The sequence below is a fragment of the Microtus oregoni genome, unplaced genomic scaffold (assembly GCF_018167655.1).
Source record: "Microtus oregoni isolate MIOR12 unplaced genomic scaffold, Mior012 000002F_ref0000024, whole genome shotgun sequence".
Classification (NCBI taxonomy): domain Eukaryota; kingdom Metazoa; phylum Chordata; class Mammalia; order Rodentia; family Cricetidae; genus Microtus; species Microtus oregoni.
In genome coordinates this window covers 7,851,729-7,860,997 of record NW_024543061.1, presented here as the reverse complement: position 1 = coordinate 7,860,997, position 9,269 = coordinate 7,851,729, and the positions used below count along the sequence as shown (strand labels likewise).

Sequence of the window (9,269 nt, the reverse complement as noted above, 5' to 3'; positions counted from 1 at the left end):
AAGGCCTGGCAAGGCTGTGGTCCGGTTTCCAGCTCTCTCTCAGGAGCTGGTTGGGCCCCCTACTGTTTGCCACCCTTCCTGTGACAATCAGGAAGAGCAGGAGAAACAACAAAACCCTCAAGCTGCATCTCTCATAGGCTTAAGAGCCCTCTGCTTTCCGGCTCTTAGATATGTGTGTTTCCAGGCCTTTTTTCTTCTAATCCCAAACAACTGGAATAGTAACATTTGCTTTTTATATTAGCAGAAGATTTGAGAGCAGTGACTTTTAAGCAAGACCTTTAGCCTTCCCACTACAGGCTCAATCTGTTTTCACAACTGCTGTAGTTCATGAAATAGGATGAGTAAGTTAAATCAAGCAGGAAGAGTGGAGAAAGGCAGCTGTTTGCTGGAAAGAGCATTGATGACAGCCGGGTCTCTGTTAGGCTTCCTCCATCCTGATTCTTTCATCTGTAAAATAAAGACCACATTACCCATCCTACAGAGGTGCCTTTTTTTAGTTTATAATCTATTGGAAGGATGAACTAATATCTGGCCTGTCGATGTATCCATACAGTAGGTGTTGAGTTGATATTTGTTAAATAAGTAAATGATGAGAAATATTGACTATAAACCCGGGGCTGTGGTTTAGTGATTGAGCATTATGATATCTTGCGTGGACAGTCTCCAGACTGGGAAAAATAATTACTACCTGGTACATGGTATTTGCTCAGATGATAGCAACGGGGGAGAACATTTAAGGCCTCAGAGAGATCTGTTACTTATCACACATATCCTTTAAAGGGGAGTCTGAGTCACTTAAATCACAGTGCTTAGCCACATGAAGTAGCCGGACACAATCTTAAAGTCGCGCCATTTGTTGAAGACCTCAGTAATAACTGCAGTCAGGTATTCTTTTGAGTTTTGCTTAGTTGTTCTTTCATAACATAATTTAAACATGACTTGGAAAAAATCTAATTATGAGCCAGTGGTGGTTCAATAGGTGCTTGTCACCCACGCCTGACATCCTGGATTTGATCTCTGAAACCCAAAAAAGAAGAAATTGACTTCTGAAAGTTTATCTCTGACCACATGAGTGCTGTGACATGCACACACCTATCTACACACACACACACACACACACACACACACACACACACATACACGCAAGCACGTGCGCACGTCACATTAATAAAATCCATAAAAAAAATCTATGAGCTAATTGTAAATCATTACACAAGTATATGTATAAAATATGCCTCTAACTTATGCCAATATTTAGTAAATTTCTTTAAAAACTATTAAACAAGTTGGGGGCAGGAGGGTTACTTTGAGTTTAAGGCCGTTGGGCCACATAGTACCAACCCAGCCTGGTACGCTCTTAAAAACCAAAGCAAACAAGTCACCTGGCCTCCTTATATAAATGAACAAAAACTTTACATACCTGCCTAGGATGTGCTATTTGTTGAAAGGTGGAAAATACCTATTTTTTCACAGGTGACTCCACTACAGAGTCATTGTTGCTTCTGTCCTTGTCTGATTAACCAGGGTCTTCCATAAGTTAAACTTTATAATCAAAAGAGTCCATGAAAGTAATTAATCTTTTATAATAAACTATTTCCCAAACTAAAATAAAAAGGGGTTGTTTGCAGGAAAGAGCTCCTAACTAGAAACTTCTAGTGTGCTTTACCCTATAGTAACTTATGAAATAGCTGTTTCCTTTCCCTTCAATCCTAGGTGTTTTTATTCTTTGCCCGTAAAAGGTCTGCTTTCTTCAAATGAACAAAACTCGATGAAACTGACATACCACCAATTCAGGGTCCCTTAAACTAGGAGCTGAATCTTAGGGGTTTTGTTTTTCTTTTAAACAATTCCTATGTAAACAAAGAACTTGAGGGAAAAATTGTTTTTTATGAAACTATCAAGAATTATTTACAGAGTGTTTACTACATCATTAGCCTTGACTGAAGAGACATTTGGCCTCAGGGAGCTCACAGTCGAGTGAAACAGAAAGTCCATTGATGTGGCCTAAAGCAGAGCCCAGCAAGGGGAGGCACAGAGGACTATTGTGGTAGAGTGGAGGGAAGAAGTTTCCTCAGGGCAAACAGAATAGAATGGAAAAAAAGGTTGTAAATCCTTTGATCAGAGTTAGCTCTGTATTTTGCCAACAGCATAAAAATGCTTGACTGACAGACAGGATATACCTCTGCTGGATGCTGCAGAGATGTAGCTATGGGACCTCTTGGCACTGAGAAGTTTATAATTTATAAGGAAGTCAAGCACCTTCCTATAATGGATTTATTGGATGCCTATCAGACACTAGGCTATAAAAGCAGTCGTGACTTACCTTCAAGGGTGTGTGTGTGTGTGTGTGTGTGTGTGTGTGCGCGCGCGCGCGCGCGCGCGTGTGTGTGACTGCTGCCTTAACACTGGGTCATGTGGGCGGTACCCATCCTAAGGGTTCCTCAGGTTAGGAGAGACAGGTCCAGTGACCCTAAGGTTGAACCATTTGCCAGCGAAACTGAAGCAGTTTGCTGAAGGAGGAGCTCAGGTGGTGGGGTTGACATTATTGCTGGAGGAGGAAGCACAGCACATGGTATGTTCGGGGCCAGCTCCTGGGGCATGCTACCCCAGCCTCATGCCAAGGGCTTTACCAATTGCAGCTCACTAGCACTCACAGCAGTCCTATGCCAGTAGGCTCTGTTACTGTCCCATGCTGGAGATGAAAGGAGACCAACTGGCCCAGAAACATATCGTTAGTGAGTGGCAAAGCCAAGATTCATCACGTCCACTGATGATAGGTAATGGGGCAGGAAAGATGGAAGGCACCAAACCATGGTTTTGTTGAAAGGCAAGCTTTTTCCGACTTGGTGATGGAAAGCTCTTTAAAGATAACTAATAGAGTTGGGCTGTGTAACTATGCTGGGAGGAATGAAGACATTCTCCTGTAAGAATACCCCTCCCTTTGGCTATCAGACTGTTCAGACAATGGACCCCAAGGAGCTGGAATTCCCCCAGGAGTCTCATGCTGAGAAGAAAAGGGCTGGCAGCGCCAGTCAGCAGGGAAGATTTGTCACACAGTGTGGAACACTTGCAGGAAAGACCTGGAGGCAGGAGCCAAGACAATGAATGATGTGTCCAGGATGGGGAGGGCTACCCCTTGACCAGGACTACACATTTCTTGCTCTCAATTTAAATTGAAACCTCATGCCAGGACTTCAGGATGGGAGGTCACTAAACCTCTTATTTGTTCCTTTTCCCAATGCGAATCTCCTTTCTCTGTATTTCACTATTGTCTCTTTAATTTCCTATTGAGGCTGGGTGGTTAAACGTAGCTTGTTGGGATCAGAGCAACTCCAGTAACAGTGGGGCTGTTGCTCAGTGGTACAGTGCAATGGGAAAAAGAACATCTACACACATATAAATGATACACATATTTATGTGGCACAACCGAGGGAAGAGAGGATGCTATCACACCACGAGAGCCTGGAAAAGATGACGGCAGGGTTTGCAAGATCCCGAGAGGTTAGAAAGCACAGCCAACTGAAATTTTGGGCACACAATATTTAACAATTAAAAAAAAAAATCAGGTGGAAAGTCGAGCGGTGGTGGTGCATGCCATTAATCCCAGCACTTAGGAGGCAGAGGCAGGCAGATCTCTGTAAGTTCAAGGTCAGCTTGGTCTATGAGAGCTAGTTCCAGGAAAGACTCCTAAACTACACAGAGAAACCCTGTCTTGAAAAACCATAAATAAATAAATAAATAAATAATGCATAAAAATCAGGTGGAATATACTTGAACATGGGCAAGTTTCTATTGTTTCTTGAAACTTTACTATCTAGAGGGACCCAAAAATCCATTAGATAAATTAGTCAAAATAAAGGCAACAATTCAGTTTCCAGAGGCATTCAGTGCTTCCCTAATCTGCTTCCTCCTCACCAGGGGAGCTGCTGGAAGCGCTCACCTTATCACCTATCCATCTCTATACAAGTGCTCACCTTAGTTCTTCTCCTTTCATTTGGGCTATCAGAACACTTTTGTTCAAAGTCCAGGGTTGCTACCTATGATCCCAGCATTCTGGAGATTGAGGCAGGAGGATTGCTGTATAGCCAGACAAACATCCAGGGCGGAGCACAAGCTGTGTGCTCAACACTGTGCTAGTCCTTGCTCCATAAGGTTGATTGCATGTGGTTTCTGCCTGCAGCCGCCAGACACACACAGACAACTTTCAGATCAGTGTGGCACCAAGGCAAGCTTGGCAAACATTCCCAACCGCACCCCTTTGCCTGTGCAGTGTGATGGTCAGAAAGCCTTCCAGGAAAGGGTGATGCCTGACCTGAGTCAGGAAGCCTCATTAGGATCCTCTTAAAGGGGAGGGTGTGGTACACACGGATCTCTCTCTGTACTGTTGACCCAGGCTTAGTTGTTAAGGGAGGAGAGATTGGCAAGGTGGAAAGACAGAGACACATCCGGGGCTTTGCAGGCCTGTCACAGCAGCGTGAATTTTACTGGGACAGACAATGAGGAGACTAGGGATTATTTATTTGTTTGTTTATTGACAAGATCTTGAGTAAACCTTGAATTCAGTATTGTAGCCAAGGCTAACCTAATCTTCCTGTCTCACCTGCCAAGTGCTGGGATTACAGGTACATTCTATCACACTTGTCTTGAGGACTTTTATACTCCCTCCTCCCCCCAACCACACACACACATAAAGTTCAAATCAGAATTTTTTCTTGTTCTCTCTTTTTGGTTTCTCGACTTTTGGTGCCTAGGTCACAACAAGTGGCAAGGATCTGGCTGGCTTGCTAGGCAGTGAGTAGGCTGATTACCGCTCCTGTCTGCCTTGTTCCCTGTTCTGCTCTTTACCACCCTCTGGAATCAGTCACTTAGTCTCAGGGTGGACTGTGTCATGTCGATGATCCTCTTGACCACAGTTTGGGGATAATGGATGTAACTCTCCAGCCAATCAGAGATTTTCCCAACACCTTTATTCCAAAGAAGAATTTCTTCTGGTGCTATCTGGAGGATAAACACATGCATCATTGCTGCTGACTCCAGAGACGGAGGCTGTTTATGTTTAGGGCAGAGGAGAAGCTGGAGAGCAGAGCTGAGCTTAGCTAGACCTGAGGGTGAGCCCGGGGATTCTCAGTGATGTCCTTGAACCAGTTTCATTTGCAGCTAAAAGTAGGGTAAATCAAGACAAAGCCCCAATGTCCATTCAGTGTAGGAATGTTTCCAAAAACTGAGAAACTAGGGGAGGGGTCTCAGACCAATCGGGGATTCAAGCAGCCATGAGTTGGTTCTCAGTTTGAAGAACGGGAGGTAGTTCCTGAATGCCTCTTGCGCTTTTAGATAAGACAACTTAGTGGGAATAGTGCTACCCACTCAACTTTGGGGAGGGGAGAGTTTAGCCTTGGATTAATATCTCAGATCCTAGTATGAGTGTCAAAAATGTCCAGTAGAGAGCTGTCAAGATGGCTCAGCTGTGAAGAGCACTGGCAGCTCTTTCAGAGGGCCTGGGTTCAGTTTCCAGCGCTATATGTTAGCTTATATCCATTTGAAACTCCAGTCCTAGGCAGTTCAACACCTTCTTTTGGACTCTGTGAGCACTGCACACTTACATCCAGGTAAAACTCTTATACACATAAACTAAAAATAAGTCAATCTTTAAAAAATTATGTCCCATAAGGCAGACATGGTGGCACATACCTCAGCTGAGCCTGGGGGATCACATGAGCCCAAGAGTTCAAGACCAATCAGGGTAAAACAGTAGAATTCCTACTTGAGCACAAAACAGCAGGAAAAAGCCAATACCCCAAACAGAACAAAACCTAGATTGGGCTTGGTGTTACTGACCCATGACCTCAACACAGGGGGACAATGGCAGAGGGTCACTGAATGTTCTCAACCAACTTGACCCACACAATGAGATTTAGGTCAGTTAGATCCCATCTCAAAAGCAGAAAAAGAAAAATGAGATGGAGAAAGGCTCTCTGCACCAAAACAAAGGAACCCTAAGAAAAAAAGCCCACAGCATCCAACCTTGAGCATAACGTATGAAGAACTGGTGTGACCTCCTAAGAAAAACAGGGAAAGCCAGAAAAGCCACTGGGGGTCATGAATAGAAACCTGAGGCCATGGTGGAAAATAAGAGACAGACAAGAACAGGAGGTGGAGGGACAATGGGGAAGTCCAAGGTCACAGAGGATGGTGGGAGAAGAGAGTGGTCACAGTTAGGAAGGTCAGTGATGGAATGCTCCACCAAATCTGGAAACTAGGGGTGTGTGTGTGTGTGTGTGTGTGTGAGAGAGAGAGAGAGAGAGAGAGAGAGAGAGAGAGAGAGAGAGAGAGAAAGAGAGAGAGAGAGAGAGAGAGAGAGAGAGAGAGAGAATATCCAGGTTGTGGCTTTGAATGGGCTATGTCCTCACAGAGTCTGACAGTTATAGAGATGTCTAGCTTTGGGGTAAGTTTCTAGAATTTTAGGTGTACGTATCATCATCATCATCATCATCATCATCATCATCATCATCATCATCATGGTTTAATAATCCGGAGTTGTCTTGAGCTCACTATGTAGCTGAGAATGACCCTGAACTTCTGATATTCTTGCTTATATCTCCCAAGAGCTATTATTACATGTATGGGCCACCACAAACAAGTCACATGTATAGTTTTTGTATGTAAAACATGCTTATTCACACAGTGGAGAAGACGCTGAAAAGTTTCTGATGGAGGACTTGAACAATGAGCAACAAAAAGATTATGAAATACCATCGGGGCCCAGAAGAGATGGAAACAATGCAGGCACATTTCCCTCACTATAGTCTCCTTTTCATTGTAAATATCCTCATAATGAAGATGTCCAACACATTTGGGTGCAGCTTTGGTGGCTGATTCAAACTTTTCAGTTGTATTCCCCTTCCATTCTTCTGCCATAAAGATCTTTGTTGATCTGACACCCCATGCTCCTTGAGAACCTAGACCTTATGCATACATTATTGTTACGGTTAGCCTATCTCCTATGGTTTGAGTATGAAATGCCCCCCCCCCCCCACAGGCTTATGTGCTTAAATACTTTATCTGTCACTGGTAGCACTGTTTTTGTGGACTGATTAGGTGAAGCCTAGCTGGAGGCAGTGGACCACCACAGGTAGGACTCATGGGTCATAGCCTGACCCCTGCTCTGGCTCCAGTTCTCTGTGCATACGATTCTGCTAAGATATAAGGAGTTGTGCACGCAGCCATAGGTAACTTTGACCTAGAAGTCTCCCCACCAAGACAGTGTATCATTTTAAACCATGCACCGAAATAAATGATTCCTCTATCATTGACAAGAAGCAACCAGTCCACAATCCTTTCCCCAGTCTTCACCAAGAAGGTCCTACTTGCCCTTCAAAGTCCAACTGATACTTTCTCCATGAAACTGCTGCTAATTCCTCCAGGCATAAGCAACAGCTAACACAGCCCTTGCCATGCTGGGTAGTAACTTTCATCCTACTGCCCATTCTCCATTATTTCCAAACAAACTATGATGCAACTGACCTGCCTGGGGCAATGGGGAATGAAGAAACAACAGGCTTCTGTACAGCAAAGCTGGTGTTAGTGGGCCATGCTCTCTGATGTAGATGCACCAGTAGCTGGGAAACTCAGTGTTTACTACATACAGCTGAAAGAGGTCGTTAGCCAATTTGGATAAGGGGTCTCTGTAGAGGAGCAGTCTCAGGCTGCAGTCGCAGCGAGGAGGAAGCTGTGGTTGATACTTTCAGCACATACTGTCAACATCCATACCGGAATCAAGGGAAGCCCTTGCCATTCCCATGGGTCTGAGGCGCTGGCGTCCTTGACATGGCCAAGCTCACGACAACACCTTCACTCAGGACTTCAGCAGCTCCCTGCAAAACTGTTTTTGCCTTTTTGGAGTTTATCTAAAAAAGTGTGCTTCTTAAAGTGTATTACAAAGAGTATATTTCTTAGAGACAATTAACACTGAAAATACCTTTCTGCGATTCACTTTTTCTTTAAAACTTCTCTCTAATCCTGGTGAATGGACAAGACATATAAGTCCATAGCTAAAACAGGAGCTGACTCTTCAACACCTCTAATAGTACACAGCACACTCATATTCTTCTCGGCCTCGCACTTCTGGACTTTGCTTCTCTCCAGTTTTCTTTTTCCCGCAGTGGGAAGCATGAAGACCCATCAGTACTACAGATTACGCAGTCAAGTTCCCCACATTTGGGGAAATTGTAGGGGTCGGCACATCGGAAGTGCAATGGATAAGCCTCACCCTGGGAAAGTCACCTTGGCGACTGTGCAGACTAGGTTTTATTACAACTTGACACAAGCTAGAGTCATTTTAGAAGAAGGACAGTAATTTCCTTAACTGATGACTAGTGGGAGAGGGCTCACTTTAGGAGGTGGGGGTGGGGACAGGTGTTCCTGGGTTCGATAAGAAAGTAAGCAGAGCAAGCCAGGAGAATCAAGCCAGTAAGCAGCACTCCTCCATGGCCCCTGCATCAGCTCCAGTCTCCAGGTTCTGGGCCTGTTGGAGTTCCTGTCCTGAATTCAGTTACCAATGGACTGTGGTGTGGAATGACAAGCTGAAATAAACTCTTTCCTCTCAAGTTGTTCTTGTTCATGGTGTTTATTGCAGCAATAAAAACCTGAGACAGCCATCATGGTGAAATTCAATTTCATGATGAAATTCAAAGCTAGTGGTAAATGTTAGGTATTGTCTACTCAAAACTAAAAACAGGGAGGCACACATGCACCTAGAATTTGAATGACATGAATTTAGCAGCTGCACTAAAAAAAAAAAAAAAAAAAAAAAAAAGATTTATTTTGGAACAAGGTCTCACTATGTACACCAGTTTGGCCTGGAACTCACAGAAATCCACCGGTCTCGATCTCCAGAGTGCTGGGATTAAAGGCTAAAGTGTGTGTCACCGTGCCAGGTTTCACTTTATCTTTTACTTGTGTATGCATGTGCACTTGCCTCTATTCACTACTTTTCTTTTGCTGTGATGCCACCATGACCAAAGCAACCTAGAGAAGAGCTTATTGGGGTTTACAATGTCAGAGGATTAAAGTCCATAAGGGGAACACGGCAGGAGGCTGGCAGACATGGTGCTGGAGCAGTAGCTGAGAGCTTACATCTTGATCTATAAGTATGAACCAAAGAGAGAGAAAGCCATCAATGGCATGGATTTTGAAACCTAACCCTGCCTCCAGTGACACACCTTCTCAACAAGGCCATGCCACCCAAACCTTCCCAAATAGCTGCACAAACT

The 9,269-nt window shown here is 44.2% G+C and overlaps 1 pseudogene; it reads right to left on the bottom strand.

Moving 5' to 3' along the window:
* Nucleotides 1-8,156: 8,156 nt before the first annotated feature.
* LOC121443695 lies at nt 8,157-8,305 on the bottom strand (annotated as a pseudogene).
* Nucleotides 8,306-9,269: the final 964 nt, after the last annotated feature.